A 24,484-nucleotide genomic window follows, 5' to 3' on the forward strand; every position below is an offset into this window, starting at 1 on the left:
GGGAAGGAAATGGGAACAGACATGCTACCATACTAGGCCTGACAACATTTCTGGTAGAGCCGGAGAAAAACAAAGAGGTGAGGGAGAGGGGTGCAGAAAGGTAGGGGAGGAACAAAACAAGCTTCTATCATACTAGGCCTGACGACATTTCAGATAGTGCTGGAGGGGGTGCAGGGGAGGAAAAACCAGTAGGGGGTGGGGGGAGGAGACAGACGAGGTTGCTATCATGCTACGTCCAGGGACAATTCTGATAGAGGAAGTGCATAGAAGAAAGTAAGGGGAGGAGATAGGAAAAGGGAGAAAGGGAGAGGAGGAGAGAACAGAGAGTAAGCAGTCAAAAAGATGTTTTGGTTTGACGAGTTGTTTGCGTTGTCCTTGCGACTGTGCTTTGAATTGCTCTAGCAGATGACCGTATTCAAGGTTTTTACTGTTGTTTTTCTCTCTGTACCCGTTAACTACTGCGTAACATCTTTAGGCTTGTGGCAAAGTCATAGCCTACTTGAGTCCACTTCTACGTCATGTTTCCATATTTGCTGTTGAGTTTTATGGAAATCGGCGACTGCCATTTTTACCAAGTTATGGTCACTTTCAGGCATGTGTAAAACATGCAGTGAAACCACTTGTTCAGATAGTTGACCAGATACAAAGTATGCAAACATTGGGTGTTGGTGGGGTCAAAGTAAACCAATGTGGAAAACTGATTAGGCTGGACCCCTAAGAACATCGACAGGGCCTATAGGGTGGAGTATAGGTGCCTTAAAAATGAACGCAAATCTTTTGAGTCATCCTGTGTTTGCATAATGGGAGAACACCTGCAAGTATTGGCATCTGAAGCCAGGTCGCTCTGTCACAGGCATGTGACCATATACTATACTCAATATAAATATGCCTTTGACGTAGAAATTAGGGAGGCCAAGCATCAAATGCGATGCAGCATACGAAAAGTCAAACAGATAGGAAGTATGCAGTTGACGGTCGATGCCAGGCTAAAGAGGCTGAGGGGTAGCTATAGTAGTAGGGTCAAAAGAAGCAAGTTTGGACAAAAGAACACTCAGTGGCAAAAGATGTTTGCCACACTGTGTAGTAAGAACTCCTGCTCGATTCCAGAACTATTATCAAAGGCCAAAGGTGATACTAAGCGAAAAACAGTCAATCAAATTCCTGCTGAAAAACAGACTGATTTCATTCATCATAAATGTGTACAATCCTCTGCTGTTATGCCGGGAAAAGGGGCGGAGGGCACTGACCCCTGAAAATGAGTACCAAGGAAATGTGTACAGCAATTGTTCAGCTAAAGGGTTCGAGAGCACCAGGGCCAAATGGCCTATCAAACGCAGTACTATCGGGAAATCCAGGAGTATGGTCTAAGATCCTTAAGCTCTTATTCGATAAAGTGTGCGAAGATGGGGTTGTTCCCTTGATATGGCAGCAGGCAACACTACTTCCTGCCTACAAGAAAGTGGACCGAGAGCTACCTAAAAAATGACAGGCTTTTCTCTCTCCTGGATGTGCCGGGGAAACTGGTTGCCTCATTCGTTCTGGCTTCCCTGCAGAGTTGGGTTACGAGATGTAACATCCTTCTCCCGACCCAGACTGGCTTTAGGCTTTAGGTCAGGTTCAAGCACTAGTCATAATATCAAGATCATCGATAAGATGATACGGGAGGCCTCTCAGAGGAATAGCCCTGTGCTATACTTAATTTTTGTAGATTTCAGTGCAGCCTTTGACTCTGTAAATCGGTGTACACTGTGCCAGAAGTTGAGATCTCTGGGGTGTTCGGAATGGCTTTTGATTATCATTATCACCCTACATACAAACACAGGTGTTCAAGTACGGCTAGACGACGTCAGATCCCTTTCACCGCGGGTAGACATAAACAGGCGAGTCAAACAGAGTTGTAGGTTGGCTCCCCTGCTGTTTAATATATACCTTTCTGGCCTCCCAGAGTCAGTGCAGTCTGAAAAGGGCTGCTCAGTGAAGATGGGGGATACCCTAATCTCTAGCATATTATGTGCTGATGATATGCTTTTAATGGTCCGTACAATAAGCAGCGTTAAAAGCAAATTTAAAGCCTTGATTGAGCATGTCTGGGAAAATTATCAGGGGGCAAGCTGCACCGTGTGACCCTTAACACAGAACTGGGGAACATCGAATATGTGGGGAGCTACACCTACCTAGGAATTGAGCTATCTGATGGGGGCAACTATTTGACTATTATTGAAGGCAAAAAGCATAAGGCCGGGCAGTTTTCCAAACAAATAGTGGGCTTTTCAATGGAAGGCATCATCAAACTCTATAAGCAGAGTTTCGTCCCGGCAATCCTGTATGGCCCTGAGGCTATGGCCATGAGTGGGTTTTCGTGGTTTGATACCCTTGAAGATATTTTTGGGAGAACAATACTTACCCTCCCCAAAGCCATCTCCATGGCCTACCTGAGGCTTGAATTGGGGCTGACCTCTTTGAAGGCCCATATATTTATTAGAAGAGGTCTTCTGTACATTAAATCTAGGTCAGACCCCAAGTGCCCTTTGATGGGGATTTGGAGCCGAAGCAGTGAGGCTGTTTTTTTTGCTAAAAGTGGAACTGATGATTTCCAATGTTTTTAATCGATAGAGTGGACCCCTGAATTTGAGCGAGGCACAGGCATTCCTGGAATCTTTGGTAACTATAAATATGTGTCTGGAGTATCCCATAAATATATGCAAACCCAGCCTTACCTGATTATGTATCCGAACCCGCTTGTCTGCAGTTTTATATTGCACCTATGGGTAAATCAACTTCCCTTGCTCGTGATTCAGGGCACTTATACAAAAACACGTTGGAAGGAGCCAGACAAGTTGGAAAGCCCCAGACAAGTCTTAACACAGTGTACGAAAATGAATACATGTGCACTTTAGGCAGTCATTCCAAAACTTGTCGGATTTAATGGAATCGTACTGGCTTACAAAATGACCCAAACACAGATTAAGACTCAATTTATACAGCACTGTTTAGTGTCTGCAATCAGATAAAACCCCATTTATAAATATCAGTGAACTATTCATTTAACTTAGGTCCAAATGGCTCCCTGTTAGTGTTACTGTTAAAAGTTAAATGGTTTGTGTTGTGATGCTTTGGGGCAGTATATTTAACGCACTACGAACTGTGATTTATGTCTGACTTATGTTTAAGTGAGTGTTTATGGTATTTTCATGGAATGGAATGAAATTGTTTTAAGTGATTAATTGACAATTAATAATAGCCACATATATTGCTCTGGGCAACCTTCACTGCATTGGTTTACTCTGTCCATTACTAAAACAATTTGGGGTCATTGTAATTTAGTTGACACCTTTTACAAAACAGTTACAAAGGATCTAAATGACTACAATGACGCCAAATTTTCAAACAGATTAAAATTGAAATATCAATATGATAACCTAACAAGGATGGAAAGAAAAGCTCTTTTTCAACTCAAAGAAGATCATAATTTGGTAATCAAAGGAGCTGATAAAGGAGGAAAAATAGTAGTGATGCACAGAGTGGACTATGTAGAAATGGCAATGAACCATTGAATACACAGCATTGCTATATCAAACTGAAAACGTATCCAAAATTGGAGATACTATTAGAACTGAAAGAAGAGATCACAACGTGGCACAGACAAGGACTCATCACCGATGATGAAAAATACTTTTTGGAAATCAAACAACCCATATTACCAACAGTATATTTTTTACCCAAAATACACAAAGAATATGCAAAGATTCCAGAAGGAAGACCCATTTTAAGTGGAATAGGTTGGGAAACCATGAACATGGCACATTACATTGCCAACATCTTAAGACCCATGGCGATCAAAACCAAATCCTATTTGAGAGATACAACTGAGACAATAAACAAATTAGCAACGATAGAATTGCAGCAAGGTTATTGTTTGGCAACTTGGCACGTACGTTCCCTATATACATCAATTAGACACGACGCCGCCATAGAAACTATGGACTATACATTTTCAAAGAAAACTGCATCCAATTACCAATCTGTAAGTATGTTGAAAGAAATGCTCTTATTGACATTACAAAATAATGTATTCATTTTCAATGGCCAATTTTTCAAGCAGACACAAGGGGTGGCAATGGGGATTAAATACGCCCCAGCTCTTGCCAACCTGACGATGGCAATGTACGAAGATAAACACATTTATACAGACAAAGAATATGAAGCAAAGGTAATACTATGGACGCGGTACATAGATGATGTACTTATCATTTGGATAGGGGAGGAGGGATCCCTTGAGGATTTCAGACAGAGAGCAAATCAGAACATGATGGGGATAGAATTCACAGGAACTGTCAGCACTAATGAAATAAACTTCTTAGATTTGAAGATTTATGTGGAAGATAACCATCTTAAAATTAAAACCTTCAGGAAAAGCACTGAGGCAAATTCCACTTTTTTTCTCCACAAGTTGCCATGTCAATTCCGTGATCAGGAATATACCAAAGGGAGAGTTTATCAGAGCTCGTAGAAACTGTTCTGAACAAAGCAGTTTTGAAGAAGAATGCAAACTACTGACCAGCAGATTCAAAACAAGAGGCTATAGAAACAAAACAATAGCACAAGCTAGGGATAAGGCCTCCAAAATCAATAGGGCGAGTACCCTCAAGACAACAAGACCCATACAAGATGAACGACAAGAAATCAGCTTCATTACCAGTTACTGTGCAGACAACAAAGTATTGAGAACGATTTTAAAGAAGAATTGGCATTTGTTGCAACTGGATGAAAATGTGAGGAAGTACATAGGAGACAATCCCACATTAACCTATAGACGAGCCAAAACCATCAAAAATATTTTAAGCCCTTCACTCCTTCCAGAAGAGAAAAAAGAAACCCCAACTACATGGCTCCCGCCACTACCAACAGGGTTTCGGAAATGCGGGACATGTACAATGTGTAAACATGCTTTAAACAACACAGCGATCTTCAAAGACAAACATGACATAACTCAAAAGATAGTGGATCAGATTAACTGTAGAAGCAAGTTTGTGGTATATTCAATAATCTGTTATTGTGAAGAAATGTACATAGGCAGTACCATTAGGGAACTCAGGATAAGAGTAAGGGAACACTTATCTAACATCGGAAGTCAAGATACCAATTTACCTCTAGCCCAACATTAGCAACGAAAACACCAATTAGTCGATAAAAAACAATTGAAATTTATTGGACTTAAAAAAGTGACCCTGGGACCAAGAGGAGGAGACCTTCAAGTTAAATGGAGGCAAGAAGAAAGCAAATTTCGTGCAGTGGAAAGAGGCTTGAAGAAATGAGATGGCCTCATTTCTTTAATAACAAATGAAAGAACAACCTTTGTACAAAAAGTTAGCAAAGATTGGTCAGCAATTTATTTTTACCATCTGTAATTTCTAACATTTATTTTGACAGAGGCTAACACATTACAAAAGCATGCTTTATATACCAGGTTTGAACTTTTTCACTTTTTTACAGTCAACCTTAAGCTATGTATGCCTCATATTATTGAGAGTAACACTAAACACAGGTTAATGAAGAAACCCTCCCTGCGTTAAAAACCCCAAAAAACGTATGCCCATTCCATTCAAGCTACATTATTTTTAGATGGGCATTTCTCCGTAAAATTTATTAAGGGAGCGCGACTCCCACGTTGTACAATTATGTTTTTCCCAAAATATGGCCGTGACATTAGAAACTAAAAAAGGACTATCAGAGATGCTCAGGCATCCACTTTGATTTTTGCATTTTTAACATTTATTACCAAAATTGGTAATAACATACAACATGAAATATATACTTGTAGTTCAAGAAAAATTGTAGTGTCCGAATATGTCATTTCATTGGAAACATAACAAATTGTGATTCGATCCAGACAGCAATTTACAATTGCTTTCTAATTTTCTAAATTCATCTAACACATAAGGAAGCCCTTAACCACATATGTAATATCAGCATTCTAATACCAAAAACAAACGAACTAGACAAACGTAGTGAAAACAAAAGTAGGACTCAGCCGACCAGTTACCATGGCCACAATAATAGTAGTAACACGGCACAGAGAGAACGGGGACTCTTTGATACGGAACACACTGACACAGGTAAACCTGCTGGAGGGGCTCCCGCAGGGGGGCTTATTCACATAATACAACCGCACGTGGTAAACACGCGGTGGCACGATCGATAATGTTTAATGTTTAAGACCGATAAGCACGAGTGCTAGCGCATCGTTAGTTTCAAGTAGCTATGTTAAACACTCGCACACATGGCATGCAAACACAATTTGTATGACCATGGTTGATTTATATGAAGACCTGGTCTAACGCTCTTTTTCACAAATAAACTCCAACAGATTAGCACAGTTTTGTAAATTCACAACGTTGAGTTCAAAATTAAATTCGCCCGGGAAATTATCTTTAAACAATTTATAGCTTGCTCTAATTCACTGGTAAAGTGCACTTCACCAATTGTAAGCAAGGTAGCTCATTAATGGGCCACATGATGTTTTTATTTTAGGGATTTAACCCATGACTATCTAACCTAAACTACCAACTCATGAACCTTGAATCAACCTTACTAGGTAAGAAGAAATACACCACCCCCTATTTTTGATTGATTAAGTATTGGACATTTTTTAAAAGTGCAACGGGACATTATTTATTAACTAATTACTTTCTCATATTTTTCTTTTTTTACTTTTATTTTCATTATCTGTTGCATTTTCTCTTTGTCAACTATCCCTAACAATCCCACCTTTTCCCCTCCCTCAACGGCCATCCTTTAGCATGCATGCTTGCAATTGGTATGTTTTATTTGGAATTTGTATACGATTATTGCTCATCCATTTTTTCGTTTTTGCAATGACAATGACAATTTTGTTAATGGAACTTGATTAGCCCTGATTTGAAAAAGACGCAGATGTCGAAACACGTGTAATCACAAAGGGCACGCCTTGAATCCATGTACAATTAAAAGTTCAAAGCTTACAATTTGGAGAATAAGAAGCATTGTTTGATTTTTCTTTTTCTCCTCCATGACAAGGGCGCGTGACACTAGTATAAGTAACACAGTTTGTTGTATTCTGAATTCAGGGAGCCAAGAAAACTCTTGTTGTTACACAGTCATGCGACCGTGACTTGTCAGTCAGCAATCATTAAGGAAAGGGCGCTGAGGTCCACCTGGAAGGGAACCCAACAAAATAGGCCTCACACACAAAAGGATCCCTTATGATAATCCACACCCATGTATAAAGTTATAGAATTTTGAGTGATATAAATCCCATTGAAAATCATGAAAAACTGATAAAAGGACAAAACAATGTCTCACAGATTGCAGGATTGGACGGCTGGGCTCTACATAAAATATGTAACCTGATTATGTTATTTATTAAGGTGCCACAACTGTACACATGTGTAAAATCTGGTATGACAATTTTTGGCAAAAAGGTCTGTGGGAAGTCTTTTTATATCATAAAATGCAACCTCCTGAACTGAGTCACATCCCAGGGGAGGCAACCAACATTGATTGTCCAATCCAGTTGTTTAGAGGCGTGCTTAGCTAAGCCGGCCCAGCAATATAGTCTATGATGTCACCATGCTCTATATAAAGAGTCCCTGACAAGACTCCAGACACACACTCTTCCTGACGTTCCTGCGCTGCGTTCCTGTTCCATCCATCCAGATTCCAGATCCAAACTACAAGGCCAAAGCATTTCTGACCCTACTCCAGGGCCCACTGCAAAACCCAAGCCTTGCTGATCCTGCTCCACCAAGGCCTCAATTCTGAAAACCCACTAAAATTCCCAAATAACCAAAGGGGAAAGCTGCAGTGTTTTTGGGAAGCATCCTGATACCACTAACTGCATGCCATCCTGCCATCCAGCTGGCCTTTAGTATCCAGTGACCAGAATTGCCATTACTGTCCTGTGTCATCCGGTGACCAGAACTGCCCAGCTGTTTGCCAGGCGCACTGCCGTGTAGTGACCAGAACCGTTGACGGTCCAGAAATCCCAAAACTAAAAGGTGGACTGTGAGTACAATCGCCACCCCATAGAAACCCATAGCATCTCTTGTCTTTGTCCTTATCCCACTCTCTAAGCCATCCTATCCTTATCCTGGTAACTTGTAAACTGTCAGAGCGATCTGTGCAACCCTGCTCTTGATTTCTAGTGCAAGCGCCATCTCTTTAGTAATTTTGTCTTGTGTAATCCTAAACCATTAGTCATATTTCGAGTGATCGGACTGGTTTCCGCCATGGTTGGGTCCTGGGGTGGTGGGGTTGAAATCGCGAATCAACCCTTGCTCTTACTGTGTCCATCTTTGGTGGCCTAGCCTGAATACTCTAGTGTAAAGTAAAACTGTTCTTGTCACAACTGATTTCCTTTCCTATTTCACAGCTCCATTTTACTCAAAGCACACTTTTTTTTATATCTTGCATAACTCACCCAATTTACCAGCTAGAGACTTAATTTCACTTCCATATTGTTCCTGTGATGTACCTCTACACCCCAACCGCACTCCAAATCAGTGTATTTCACCCGTTTTCATTAGAAACCGTTTGGGTAATTTCAGGGGGAATAAAAAAAAATGCAAGTTTCCAATCTGTCATTTTGCTTCAATCTGTTTTAAACTTTCCACTCATTTTCGAACTGTATGCTTTTGGTAATCCATTCTTTGTGATTGGTAGTGTATTTGCATTGTTGCTTTAGTGAGGAAATATATTTCCTTCAAGGTTTTTAACACACATTCATCATTTATTTGTCTCCTGTTTCTTATTCCTGATTACCTGCTGCTTCAGAATTGATTATTTGTGGGTTGAGGGAACATTGCAGGGGGAAATTCTAACTTGGGTGCTATCTTTCCTAAACCAAAAAGTGCTCCTATTCTTCTGTGCTATGTCTATGTTCCACTAGCAGGTTAAACCCAGTGCATTGCTCACATTTTCATTGTAATTATCACACCGTTGGTGATTGCTGCCCCATGTTAAAAAGTGTATGATTTCTTTTGAATTTTAAAATAAACCAATAAATATTGTATTTTACCAACCAGCCTGGTCCATGGTCCATTGTGGCCCAGGGTATTTGAAAAGAGGGTGTGATATAAGTGGTGTACTATCTCAATATTGAATCCATATAATATAAAAAAGATAGGCATTTCAGTCTTGCGCTGCATACTAGGCTGAGACCAAGGTGTTTGTCGAATGATTGAAATCCTTAACACTGTATTATTGTGGTTAAGGCAGGGATGTTAATATTTGTACTCTAATCTTTTCAGAAACCTGTTTGATTTAGGGGAATAATATTAGCCTTGTTCGTCCATGCCTCAAGATCTTTCAATAGTGTCCGCGCAAATATTTTTCCTGCCATAACTAGCATTGCCTGGAGGCGATAATAATTGGGATCCTCATCATTTTAGTATAGGCACAATTATACAGTCTGACCACGAGCTAGGTTTCGCCTGTAGGTTCTCTATGCATTTGAACAAGCGGTGTAGTGCCAAGAACCGTAAAACTGGTTCAGATTTTACAGGGGAACTACATATGCCATCAGTGCCCTGTGCTCTAGAGGCCTTGCTATTCCCAATAAGCCCCAAGATGTCATTAGATTCCAGGCATTACGACCAGTTGGCTGCAGGTGCCTTCCACCATTCATGAGCTGCCAGCTCTCCACCCAGAACCTGAGTGATGTGGCCTATCCAGACCTGTTCTGGCACGGCATTAAGTGCCTCCCCACTATGCTCTTTTGCATTAAATGTACGCCAACCATGTTTTATATCATTTGTTAATGAGCAGTGTACTAGGTCCCCCCATAAATGACATTCTTTGGAGTAGCAACTTTGGTCTCTTCACTATGAAAAACAGAGAAGGTTAGAGTTTTTGCAATCGATCACAATTCTTCTCGCAGCTTCCTCTTTCTTTCTTGAATAGCTCTGTCATACTTATTAGAATGAAAGTTTATCCTCCCTACGCGCTCCCTTCCCTGGTATCTGGCTTTAGTTATGGAGCACTCCATAATTTCCCTCATGGCTTTTTCAAAGAGAGTCATCAACACTTCGGAATTGTTTTCTTCTACATTGATATACACAAGTAGGGCGTTGTGTGCCACGGGTGTAGCCCTGGTTAGATTGGCATCCTTCCAGGAAATGCGGTTCAGATTCTTATTGGTGTTCAATTGACCTGTAGTTCCCTCAATCGCCCCCATCAACTGCAAGTCAAGGTGTGCAATAATCGGATAGTGGTCACTCTCCGTACATGGATGGACACTGATGTCATGTACAAGTGAGAGCCTATTGGCTAAGAACATATAGTTTAGGAACCCACTTCTGTAAAGTTGGCTGGCTTATCAGATGGCTGAGCTCCATTTAGCATCGCAAATCCATATCTTGCTAGCAGGGTGGCCCATTGTAGACCCCAGCAGTGCGTTCTCAGCCTGGATTCTCTACCTTCTATCTTCCCTCTTCTCTGGATGACTCCCTCTGTGGAGATATCATAAAGCAGTATAGTGGCATTAAAGTCCCCCCGACGGAGAATGGGCCCGGTGGTCTTCAGCCCACTCAAAATGCTTCCCATTTCGCTGAACGTCTTGGCAATGTCTGCCTTGTATGGGGGAACATACATTACAATGATTAGTACCTCCAGTTTGCCCCCTCCCCTTCCCGAAATATGGGCAGTGAAACATCCCATCAGGATGATGGGTGAGACACAGCTGCGTTCTTTCAGCCACATGGTGTTTTTTTACCCCTGGGGAAAGCCCTCCCTTAGGTCACCCCTGGCGCCCTTGTCCGCTTCTTGTGTTAGGAAATTTCAGCCATCCACAATTAAAGGGGCTGTGAGCCATGTTTCCTGCAGCATTATAATGCTCATCCCATCCAGATGATCATAATGACCTTCTTTTAAAAACAAATGTGTGTGCCCCCTTGAATTCCAGTTTAGGCACCGCACAGGCTGGTCGTTATTGGGGTTAGGAATCTCGTGCCCCCCCACTTTTACACTAGCTTGGCCAACCATTTCCTGTGGGACTCGTCACCCCTCACTTCCTGTCTCCCAGTACCCAGCTCGGTGGAATTAACCATTATTTGGGACAGGTGCACAGGCATTGGGAGAGAGGTCATGTGTTTGCAGGCCAGCACCCTTCTCCCTGTGGGGTTGAGGAGAGGCTTGTCTCCTTCGGACAAGGACAGTTAGTCAAAGTTTCTATATAAATATAAATTAGTCACATGGCAATCATAACCCAACTTAAAAAATGCTTCTTGTAGTGCCAAGACAAATATGACAGTATTTTCAGAATAGAAATGAATATAAGAAGTGGTGTACTGTGCTTACTCGCATATGTCCACAATCTTTATATCTCAGCTATTAATGAACCTAAGTGGGATGATTGCATGCAGCAAGTTCAGAATCCAGGTGTGAATCATGTAGGAGTTTTGAGTCTTATAGAATAGATGTTGGATCATCATGACCTTATAGGACCGAGGGGGAGCGGAGTCCCCATACATCCCCTCATTGTTTGGTAAACTAGTTGCGGATTGGCATTGCTCGACCTTACTGTTCACATTGGTGGATGATTTTAATGCCACCACACACCACACTTTAATAAGTATGGAATTAGATTCAGTTGAAGATATACATTTCGGGTTGCCAGTTAATATGTTTGTGGCAGAGGCTGTGTACGTACTAATACAGTTTGCCTGTCCTGTCTTCACAGTGTTACCGCTACGGAAGATTTTAGTAGCATCAGATTTGCTGCTGTTTGCCCATGTCTACGAGCTCATGGCTGCAGTTTCATCCTTGTCTTCTACCTCCATATCAACGAACACCACACAGTTAGTAGATTAATTGCCACCATGGTCTGTGTTTTGGTCGCCTTCTGACACTCCACCTGCTTCCAATGGTTTGTCTAGAGAAGCTCCTTATCTTTGTGGACAAATCCACATACATGGCTGCCTGCTTTACTACCTTTTTCTTCCTCCTTTGGTACCAGGAATTAGGGTCTGGGGAGGTAGCTGTATCCCTCATGGGTCGATTTGTTGCCCTTATATCTTTCCTTAGCTGGGAGGGTGTAGTCGTTAGGACTTCTGAGATGGTCATCAGGCCCTGGGAAAATGTATCCATGGACCTTGTGTGTGAATAAGAGGTTTTCAAGAGCTCATTGACTGGATGAGCTATTTTATTTACCCAGTTGTCAAGTGTATTAAGAACGGTGGTCTGGAGGGTTGCCCAGAGCAATGCCAGTGGTTAAGATTAATTCTAAACCTTCCAGCCATCACCTCTTTGTTTTTGCTTTGTCACCCCGAGTGGGACGGGTATGCCCAGACGTGGGTCCCGTGCCTGCTAGGCCTAGAGACCCAAGCTACTCCTCACTGATGAGCCCCAACAAGGGCGAAACATGTTTGGGGATGCTTGTGGTCTCGTGCAGAATGGATGTGGCCTAGCAGTTCGGGCTGGACTGCCCCTTTTGGGGTGGGGCCAAGCCTGATTTGCATATGGTCTTTCCCCTTCTGTAATGGCTTGGCAGGCGAAGAACGGTGGTCTGGAGGGTTGCCCAGAGCAATGCCAGTGGTTAAGATTCATTCTAAACCTTCCAGCCATCACCTCTTTGTTTTTGCTTTGTCACCCCGAGTGGGACGGGTATGCCCAGACGTGGGTCCCGTGCCTGCTAGGCCTAGAGACCCAAGCTACTCCTCACTGATGAGCCCCAACAAGGGCGAAACATGTTTGGGGATGCTTGTGGTCTCGTGCAGAACGGATGTGGCCTAGCAGTTCGGGCTGGACTGCCCCTTTTGGAGTGGGGCCAAGCCTGATTTGCATATGGTCTTTCCCCTTCTGTAATGGCTTGGCAGGCGAAGAACGGTGGTCTGGAGGGTTGCCCAGATCAATGCCAGTGGTTAAGATTCATTCTAAACCTTCCAACCATCACCTCTTTGTTTTTGTATTTTCAATAGCCATTGTTTTCAACAGCAATTGTCTAAACAGGGATTCCAGTATGTTGATGATTGCAGTAGGAAAATCACTGTCGTCCAGTTCTGCGGAGCAGTTACTCCGATCGTCCAGATTTTGTGTACTCAAGTCTGCCTTCACCTCACTTTCTGCCCCAGAAGTGATCGATCGAAACAGTTCAGGGATAGAGAGAAATGAGGAGTCAAAAGGCAGGAGCGGCGTGCTCGACACACTGGCCTCTATCCATGAAGAATGCTCTTCGTGGGTGCTTATGCCGAAGCAAATCTGGGACCTAGGTTATCCATAGAGCGTCATAGGTTTCTGCCTCGTGAATTTCCATCAACCGTTCAGGAGAATCAAACAGAGCTGAAGAGTGCAGCAGAGCTTTGTTAGAAGTGGGTGAATTGATGAATGATTCAATTGGTAGTGATGGGAGCAGTGTAATTAAAGCTTGCACTACTGTCTCAATGGTTTCAGTTCCCAAACAAGGAACAGTACTCATTAAGTCTTTCGTTAAGTCAGTGTCCAAGTCAATTAGCAGGTACTTATCCTGCTGTACTGGGGTGGGGGGGAGAAGTAGTCAATCATTTTTGAAGCCGCTAATGCGATCCCCTCCGTATCATCAAGGATTACAGTGCGTTGAGGGCATCCTCCTCCTGAATTCAGCCTCATTTTCTTTGCCTCAGTTGGCATTGCCGAGTTGATCTCCAGGGGTTTCCTTTGTTATAGTTGCCTGTAGTGGTGTTGTAGATAAGTTAGAGTGCAGGTGCCTCTTACCCAAGATGATGCGCTTTGCCGTGACCATAGGGACCTGGCGCTTCAGCATGATCTGCCCAGTTCAGTACAGTACATCAAACATGTGTAAGGGAGGCTAGGGGAGAATTTCCCATCCTCAGAAAAGGATAAGGATAAAGGATCTCCCCCGGGCCGTGGCACTTACCCTATCAGGGCCTGCTGTCAGGAGTCCAACGGACCATATGGGACGTTTTGTCTTCCTTTACTTTATAAATAACAAGGGGTAGAGCTCCTCACTCCCCACTCCTTGAACACCGGACACCAGTCACTCTAACACACTCCGCCATGCTCCACTCAGTTAGCTGGTAATGTAGGCGGGCGTAGGCAGGAGTGGTGAGGGAAATTAAACTGATAGACAGACTGCTCTGCTTTTCCTCTGCAGTCATATGCTGTGTGCTGCTCCAGTTAGTAGAACAGCCACACCAAACACTCTACCACACCTTCATCTTATTGTCAGAACTGACAGTGTGGTTGAAAAGTAAGGTCAAGGGGAGACACCCTTGGGTCCGCATTGAGGATTGAATTTTGAACAAACAGATCGTCCTGCTACCATGGGTGCGCTGAGTACCCCACACCATTTGAGATGGCATTTTTTGCAGCACCATTCACAATGGCTTAATATGAGGTCTTTCACACAGGCTAATTGGTGGTCAGAAGTAAGCATGATTGGGCTAACAGGGGCTCTCCTCCTCTCTAAGGCTTACTTCCATTCTCTGGGCTTAAAATCAACAATAAGATTTTCAAAGCCAAACCAAGAAGGAAGGGGACGACTCCTCATTTTTACCAATTGAGTGAGGACAATTAGGGCCCTGCAGCCAACCTCAAGATTTACCTCGACACCTGATCACAGGGTCTAGACTACCTGCTAGTACACACCAAAGCAACTCACCAGATATCAAATTCAGATGCAATAGTTATGTTTTGACTAGATACAATGGGGTTTGCTGCTCATTCCATTCCATTTGGATTGATGCCGCAGCCATGGCACACCAGAAAGGCATCCCCGATCGTACAAATGAACAGCTTGGAGGTGGGTATCTGATGCATACAGACAGTACAACACAGAAGAGGCCCGCAATTATTTCATGGGCACCATTTTCTTAACACGCCCCCTAATAGGTTGGTAGTGCAATAGTTGAAAACAGAAAACATGGTTTTGTATGTCTCAATTGTAGGGGGAATTCAGCGTACATTTTCTTATAAATGTATTTATTGTAGGAAAATATATGTGAAAGAAAAGGATACAACGCAAATGTGCTAGTTTAAAAACAAACATGTGAGCTGCAGCTTTTGTACAGCATGTGAAAAATGACATGTGTGAGGAAATTTGCAATGTTAGCAGCCTATTTACAATGAGAGTATTTTTCCAACATTATATGACAAGGCACAAAAAGGAATCTTTTCTGTTACATGGAAGAACCCAGCAATCTTGTGTTAATTGGAGAACTGTCCGAAATGAGATGAAAAGCACAGCATTTCAGACCAATGCATCATGTTTGGGCCTTGCATCGTGTATGTTTTCCTTTACAGGACTGGGAATCAGCTTTCTAGGAAGAAACATACAAAAATATCAAAAACGTAAGTCTTGCCCAGGTTTGATTGAAAGGAAATGTATAATGTTGCCTTGTTCTGTAGAAATGTAAAAGAAATGTGAAAATAAAATAACTTTTAAAGGCTGCATTGTGATCAAAGTCAGCAACATGGCCACGGCAGCCAAATGGCATTCCTTTCCCTATCCAAAGCAACACAGAAAGAAAAGAGGCATGAAATGCTTTCCCATGAGAAAGTGTGGACACCAGGGACGTCATTTCACTAAAATCACTGGGGTAGCAGCAGTGACACACCTGATGACACCACAGGAAGTGATGTCATATGACCTTTGACTAGGATGACATCAGTTCCTCTTTAACCGTGGTGATGTCAGTAGAAGCGGATTGCAGGTGTAAAAAAAAAGTAGATAAACACACAATTTTTAATATACCAAAATACCAATACTAAAAATTAATACAATACAATAAAATACCAGTGCAGTATACAAAAATCCAATAGCTGTAAGTCACCAACAGTTCACAGAAGCATTAATGCTTTAATTAATTATACTGATTTCTTTGTTTATATAGCGCTTTCTCAAAACTGCTATGCATAGCACATATTTACATACAATTATCATCCCAACTGAAGGTGGTACTCATTTATCAACCACAGAAGAATGAAAGGCTGAGTTGGCCTTGCTGGGATTCAAACCTGCAACCTGCAGTTCAAACAGATTGCAGCAGCGAGCGCTCAACCTGCTAAGCTATCTTACCACTTTTCTTGGAAAAAATGCAATGCCACAATAAGACAACATGTCAAAACTGGCTGCATAATGTAGGCCAGGCATGTAATACACTTAAGATTACCTTGTAGTCTTGATAATGCGCAGCAGAAAATGCTATGCCACAATAAGACATACCTAGGCTGGTTGCACCGAAATGCTAATCTAACAACCTAAAAACACTGCTTACTTTATCATACATGCCCAGAAAAATATGCTGTGGCACAGTAAGAACAGGCTAGACTGGCCGCACCCACATATCAGTCTAGACAGGTAATAGCACTTATCATGCTTAATTTATTATTGATTTCCAGTAAAAATGTCAAGCCACAGTAAGAAATGACTAGACTGTCAGTACCAAAATGCCATTCTAGCTACTATTAACACACATGTCTGCTGTATCATACATGCCCATTACGTTTTAGCTCATCCCATGGCTTTCAGTGTGCCAGGGCTAAACGAGGTGGAGTACCGGCACTCTACAGAAAGGGCTCCCTTGACAGGGCCCTGCCGCCCCTCCATCCCCCCCGTGACTAGCCCCAGACATGCTGACCCCCATCAGGCAGTCCAATTAACCAAAGAGTTGTGTGTGGTTAAAAGGCTGCCTGCAGGTGTTGCACTTATGATTAGGGGGATGCCGCTTCTTTTTCCTAATTAGAAGTGCAGATACCTGCAGGCAGTCCTCTAACCATGCACAGCTCTTTGGCTAAATGGGCTGCCGGCTGGGGATTGGCTCCTCTCATTAAGGAACCAATGGAGAGGTCGGGCATCGCAGCTATTCTTCTGTTTCTTAGTGAGAGGAGCTAATCCCATGTATTCAGCCCTTTCACTGAAGGAGCTGCATAGTTAAAGGGCTGCCTGTGTGGTTGGGGCTCAATGACCCCTGCAGGCAGCCCTTTAACCACGTGGTTCCTTGAATGAAAGGGCTGCCTGATGGGTGTTAGTTCCTCCCTTTAAGAAACTAAAACAGAGGTGGGGCAACTGGTATTATACCCCTCATTTTGTTTCTTAATCACAGGCTCCAACCCCCCCACAGGCAGCCTGTCAGTGAGGCTCAGAGACAGTGATTTGCAACAAAAAGGAGGGGCTCGGCACACCAAAGGAATAATACCAGTGCACCCCAGCTCTCCTCCTTGACTCAATTGGGAGCCAAACATTTACCAGGCCCCTGCACCCCATAGGCGAGGGGGGGCTCTAGCAGGGGGTGTGACCTAAGTACACTTGGGTGGGATCCAGTCACCCCTATCTAGGCCATGCCTCCTAACTAGACCACCCCCTTGATTCTGAGACCCACTTAAAGCACTAGCGCAACCCCATTCTGCCCCCACCCTCCCACAAGTCCCCTCTCCCTTCCATTCTACTCCTCCAAACCCCAAAATCAACTCCTCAGCCCAGCTTTCCCTCCACGTACCTACTCCTCATCCCAGTACCTACATATAAGGCAAGGTGCTTCATAGGGCAGTAATGGGACAAGGAAGAGTAGGACTAGGAATAATGAAGATTACCAGTAAGTAATCCAGACATTGAACACAAGCACTCACTCATTCGCAAATATAGCAGCTGTGTAGTTATGGTTATGTTGCTAAACCCACAGGAAGAGCACTTTTTGGGCGGCTTATAACTTCGCTTCCCCTGGACGTATCCTCACCAAACTTCCCAAAAGAAGTATATGGCCCTCTCTGAATCCTTTTGCAAAGTTTGGTGAGGTTTCATCAAGGGGGAGGGCAAAGTTATAGGGGTGGTCCCCATTATTTTTCTCCATAGACTGAATGGAAAAAAACATTGCTCATGCCTACAGCCCAAACCGCTGGATGGATTTTTACCAAATTTGCAGCAGGAGCGGCAGCTTGGTCCCGAAAGCATGCTTTTGTAAATTTGGTGGAAATCCATCCAGTAGTTCTTTTTAAAACGACCAAAAAGCAGGTCCCAAAACATTTGTGATATCTGGGTTCGGTCTGCGGACCCATTTTGCTGTTCGGTCCACACACAGTGCTCTGATTGGCTTAGAAGGTAACCGGGTGTCCGCGGACATTGGACGCACCCACTGATTGGATGGTGAAAAGCGCAAAGTGCGTCTGATTTTTGGAAACGCCCGCCATCTTTGCCGTTAAGGTTCACGAACAGTCCTGTGAAGTTTGCGGACACCTCTGCATTACAGGGTTGGTGAAAAGCAGTTTTTGGATGGCTTATAACTTTGGCGCCACTTAATGAAACTGCATGAAATAATGCGAATATATTCTTGATCTGAATCCGAATGAGTTTGCAAAGTATGGTGGGATTCTGTCAAGAGGGGTCACATTTAGAGGGGGTGGACCCAAAATATTGTAAAGGCTTATAAATGTGGTGCCATTTGACGAATCTACACAAAGGTTTTCAAAAGGACTATAGATCTAGATATAGATGTTTTTGCAAAGTCTGGTGGGATTCTGTCAAGAGGGGGCATCTGAAAATATTCTAAAGGATTAAACATGTGGTGCAATATGACGAATCTACACAAAAGTTTGCAAAAGATTTTGTAAAGTCTGAATGGATTTTGTCAAGTTATATGACTATTGTATGTGCATACATTTGACACTTTTGAAAAAATAAAACATGGGTGGATTTCCAGGAAACTTGTGTAAGGAGCATTGCCAAGGACCTTAAAGCATGGTTTTGCAAATGTGCCCGGGTTTTATTTTTTGACAAGTGTCATAATGTAGGTACAAAAAATAGTGATATACCTTTGGTGACTGAGGTGTAACCTGTGGCCATGGGCAGTGGCCACATTGTCTGGGTCATGGAATAAGGTCATGATCCGGACAATCTGGCTATTGGCCATGACCACAATGGACAACACATGGGGTTAAAGTGGCCATGTCCACCTGGGACCGGCTTTGTGGTAATGTTATTCGAAAGTGGGAAAGCTTTGAAAAGGAAGAGAAATGTGCTTGTGGTAATATGGTCATAGGGTTCTCTATTCGTCTTCTGCAGGCTGCCATGGAAAGCGAAGAGGGGGCCCTGTATGGAACCCCGCCTTCCCCTTCCATGGTGGCCATCTTGGAAAAGGAACAGGCATCCCGTTTTGCGAACCTTGGGTGCTAATGGCATTCATCCCCCATTGTAGGGTCTGGAATGGGGGGATAATGGTCTGGAGACCTCGTTATACACCCTCGCTTCGCTTGGGCTGATAACTTTGGCTGCCTGGCTGGTATCCACTGTTCCAGTCCCTGGAAAGGGGGATGAATGCCACAATATTTCCATTAGCATAACAGAACATGCTAATGGAAATGTTGGAAAATCTTATTGAGTCTATGTACTTTACTGAGAAATGTAAAGTAGATGGAGTCTAAGTTATATTTTTACATTTCTTTTGTTGTTTTTTGATGTATTTATTTTTTGGGCAGGAGAGCTTAGAACGAAAGGTGGGGAGGGAAAAGAGGGAAGAAGCACCAAGCACTAATATGGAGGGGTAGGTGGACAGGGGAATATGTTGTACATGTGTTACTTCTAAGGTAGGGGGCAGTGTTTCTCATGCTCCTTGTTTACTGCTTCAAAAGCACTTCGAAATTGCTTCCCTCTGCAGGATGATTTGTTGTAGTATGTACAGAGGACTGTTGTCTTAAAAAAATATGGATCAACATAATCTTTTAGTGTTTGCAAGGTAGCTGGTGGGATTGTGTGTCCCACAGAAGTAGGCTGTGTGGTAAAGTATTGGTTGAGGAAGATGAGGTTGAGGAAGACAGCCTCCTACTTGGTAAGAAAGGAACAACGTTTCTGAGAGCATTGCAGTCTTTGGATTTGGCGTGGCAACACATGGAGGTGGTCCTGTAGGAGCACTGCCGGGGAGTCTGCAACTGAGTACTCAGTGCATTTCACTTTGGCAGCTTTAGCCTTTTGTAATCCCCAACAGTAGTAAAGAACTGCCACACCCATGATTCTCTCTGGATGCTAGAGGTAGGCACTTCCTCTATCTCATCTTCTTGCTCCTCTTCATTGTCTTTGGAAGTACTGTGCTTTTTGTTGTTGTGAAGGTCCACCAGCTGGTGGTGGTGGTGGCTCTTGGGGAGGAGGGATGGCAATAGGTGATGCCATTTTTAAGATGAATAGCAGTTTTGCTAAAATTCTTCTAAGTATGTACTGTGTACTAGATTGTTATTGGATAATGAGTAAGAATAGGTGTAGGAGCTGTGCAAGAGAAATTTTGAAGTTGAAAGTTCCTAGATCAGTAGAAAATGCAGTTCCGAACTGTCCGTGAAGCACGGATCTGATCGCGAAGTGCAGACACGTTCTCGGACACGTCATCATGCCGCACGCCAGCGTATGGTCACATGGCACTGTCCGGAATGTCCACGACGAAGGCAGATGTTCGTGGATGTCTATGGACGCAAAATCAGTTGAGAAAGTTGCAAAAAGTGTATAGAAGTGTGAAAAATGTTGCTAGAAGGTGGGAAATGGCAGAGTTTTACAGTGAAACTTTGTAAATTGCACACAAATGTTGGTCTATTGGGTAAGTATGATATTAGTAAGTTGTAGGAAAATAGCATGCAATGGTAAAAACCCATGAAATTCACTGAAAAACGTTGTTAAAGGGATGTTATGGTTAAGTTGCACTAGTAAAAACACTCCAATACAATGTTGTTTAGATGAGTACATACTCTGGTCCGATAGGACAGTGAGTAGAGCACTCGCATTGACATCTGGGCAGAGCCTGCTGACACAGGTTTGAATCTCGCCAGGGCCAAACTCAGCCTTTCATCTTTCCGAGGTCGATAAATGAGCACCACACACCGTGGGTAATAATAAGCAGTGCTCAGATACCTTAGCGTTTGTAGGGCTATATAATTGCTAAATTATTATTATTATTATTATTCTTTAATACATTAAATAGTTCATGATAGGTCTCCAGATCACCCCTGACATCTTGTTACCAACATTATATACACAACCCCTTGTAGGGACTTTTCATTAAAAATTAATTTCACATGTGATGTCATCAATGACATTTGTGATGTCATCTTTGATGTCCTGGGTGTTTGTCTTAGCAATGCACGGTGGTGGCGCGAGTTATGGTTGCTTAGTTTACCATAACTGGTGAATTTCGGAGGTTTTTCGGTTTTACTTGTAATCATAACGTCCCTTTAACAAAGTGTTTTCAATGAATTTCATAGGTTTTTACTAGTGGAACTTAACCATAACGTCCCTTTAACAAAGTTTTTTCATTGAATATATATATATATAAACACACACACACACACACACACACACACTCCCACTCCCCCCCTCCCTCCCACACCCACACACACACACACAAAAAGAATACATGTCCTTACCTTTTCCTCTAAGGAACTCCTCATCAGACAGGCCTCGGACTCCCAGGTTCTATACACACAAGCATAGAGCAGAGGAGTCGGGTGCCTTCATGCCCTGAGGCAGTAGGGTGCTGGGGGGGCTCGCATTTAAAAAATAAATAATTTATTTTTGAAGTCACTCTGAAATTATTCCCTTTACCGTTTTCTGTAACAGGAATAATTTATGTTTGAAGTCAGACAGAGTGACTTAAAAAACAAAATATTTCTTGAAAAAGTTTCCAAATGAATCATTAAGGAATATTTTCCTTAGAACATGCCTCAATCTCTTGGAAATGAATGAAATTCTAGCAGTTTGAGGCCTTTCAAGCTCAAACAAGTGCCGTTTCTGTGGGGAGGAAGATCAGATTGAAATGATAAGACACTTGCTTCTGGCTTGTCCTGCAACTCAAGCTATAAGAGCAAGTTACATGAACCCTTGTTTCGCTTCTGCTTACATTTTTGAAGAAAACTTGTGGTGGGAAAGACTTATTGGTGGAGAAAAGACTGCATGTGTAATAGTGACGGCACAAACTATGAAACAAATCCTGACAAGTGAGGAGCACTACAGCTCTAAACCGCAGGACTAGCTTTGAGCGTTTTGGCCTTGTTATTTGGATAGTGGAATGAATAACAGTTTCTTTTGTTTCTGTGATGTTCTATGTTTACTTCTTCGCAAACACTTATGTTTTGTCTTGTAAAAATTGTTAATCTGATTAAATCAAGTAACAAAAAAAATATATATTTCTTCTTAAAATGTGAGCTCTCCCATGCCCTCCCCAGGACATGTCCCTTTGGGTGCAGCTGAACATAAAGAGGGCTCTCGCCTAAGCCCTCTTTACTATTGTTTTCTCTGCCCCTGCAATCCCTAACCAGGAGTCGCAGAGGCAGTGACAGAGGTTGCAGGGGAGTAGAGACCCCCAAATCTCATCCCTGGTGGACACTGGCTTTGAAGCTCACCATAAAACCTTATGACTTTGCCTGGAATTAGTTCTCAGGTTACATGCCTTGCAAGCAGAACAAATACTCCCCATTTACAATGCTCATCTGTCCCAGAGCCTGGGCTACAGACTCTAAAATTGCTCTGGGAAGTAAGTGGTCTGCAGCAATTTTCCCTTCAAATAATCTTATCTTTTAATCAGTCAAGCCTTTTCAAAAGGAAACACTTCACACCATTACAGACTTGATGCCCGACACAGGGACAGTCAGAGCCTGGGTCATGACTGGGTTATAGATAGCCCTTGCCGGCAGCATAACATCAAAGAATTTACACTGTGATGACCACCATTCTTAGAGCCTTAAATGGCCCAGCTCTCAGATGCACAGGAACTACCATTATTTGATACCAGATCTTCTGTTATGGGGGTGGTAGGCCATTTCAGATTGTGATTCATGCCATTATATGTATGGAAAAAAAACAACTATGTGACTTTTACATTTGGAATCACATTATTTATTGTAACTTTTGTTTCGGAAGATCGTAGAGACTTAATTAAAAAAAAAAACAATTCATGGTGAAACCTCTCAGCTGAATGCAAAAGGATTTTTATTAATGTTAGTTTAATTATGTGAATTAAGTGAAAGTGGAACTTTTTGCACAGAAACGGCACACTCATTCTGAGCTTGAAACAGATTTTTTTTGTAAATGTATAAGTGTGTAAAAATCAAAAATGTGTTACAAATGTGTTGATGAAAATCGTAATGAATTGATTAGTTTTTTGATCACATGTGAAAAACATGTTTTTAGAAAGTTACAATTTGTTTAATGTAGAAATCTCAAAGATTGTATCACATCAAATGGGGGGAACGGGGTTTGGATGTCACACCCATTCAACTGCACTCTTCATTACGGTGCTGAATGAGTATTGAGGGGATAGTCCAATAACATGCACTGAACAATTAGAAAGAGAAAGTATACCCAACTCTAAAGAGAGTGGTTTCTGCTCTATGAAAGTCCAAACCCATAATTCCTGGGGCACTCATTTGTTCACTCACTGAATGGCTGACTGACAGAAGTAGAGAAAGGAGAATTCATAAAAACAGAACGGAGAATGGAATACATTGCTTTCCTTTTGGAAAGCTAACACAATCATGCTGCCACGTGTTCCTGAGGGGAGAATTAAAACAGTCCTTAAAAGGGTGTCCACCTGTCTGTGAGACTGCCAAAGGAAATTCATATAGAAGTACAATATTAAGGAGAAATTATCCAGAGAGGAGTGATACTCTAAAGGAAAATAGATGAAACCCCGGCTGCTGCCATTTGTAAGTGAGGGTTCAGGGTATATAAATTGACTTAATTCATGAGAAGTTAGGGCATATTTCAGAAGTGTATTTGCTTCTGGAATTATATATTTGATAGAATTGATCCAATGGTGAGCATATTGGGAGATCTCCTGATCCTTTCTCTGTGCAATGATCAAACTCAGAAGATGTATTCCGGGAGCCAAAAGGATATTTCACTATGTTCACAGCTAGAAATAAAAGGTCTTTGGAGTAATTTCCTGGTTACATCACCAATCAGAGTCCTTTTACTGGTTCTGATACATTCACAACAAAGGGGAAAGGTTTATCAACTGCTATCAATTTCCCATCTTTAAATTTCCCATTGAAAATGACCAATATAATTGATAATGCAATAGAAGCACCACTGAAGCAAATCTTGCAAAAATGTATTTTCAGTTTGCGAGTGGTTAGCCTGTGGGAATGTAAAGTAGCTTGTTTTACAATTGAGTTTTCTAAAATGCTGTTTGTAATTCTGATCTACATTGAATGGGGAAGGGTGACATTTATTTTTCAATTAATAAAAGGCAGAGAGACTTAGAGAGTTAGGGATGCTCTGATTTAATTTGTTTTTCTATAAAATTACAATTTTATCCCTAGCCTTCATACCTTGTTCAATGCATGGCTGATGTGCGCTGAGGATAAATCAAATTTACATATGGTGATGTGTGTGTTAACAAAAGTCCACCTTCATTTAAACGTAGAATAGAAAAGTGGTGCCACAAGTGTATTGATCATTGTTCATTGTAGTCATCACTGACATTGGAATGTAATAAATGCATAATTTGTTTATATTTAAATTGATTTAATTATTTATATGCTA

This window comes from Ambystoma mexicanum, chromosome 5q, assembly GCF_040938575.1.
Source record: "Ambystoma mexicanum isolate Mex_15411 chromosome 5q, UKY_AmexF1_1, whole genome shotgun sequence".
Lineage (NCBI taxonomy): Eukaryota > Metazoa > Chordata > Amphibia > Caudata > Ambystomatidae > Ambystoma > Ambystoma mexicanum.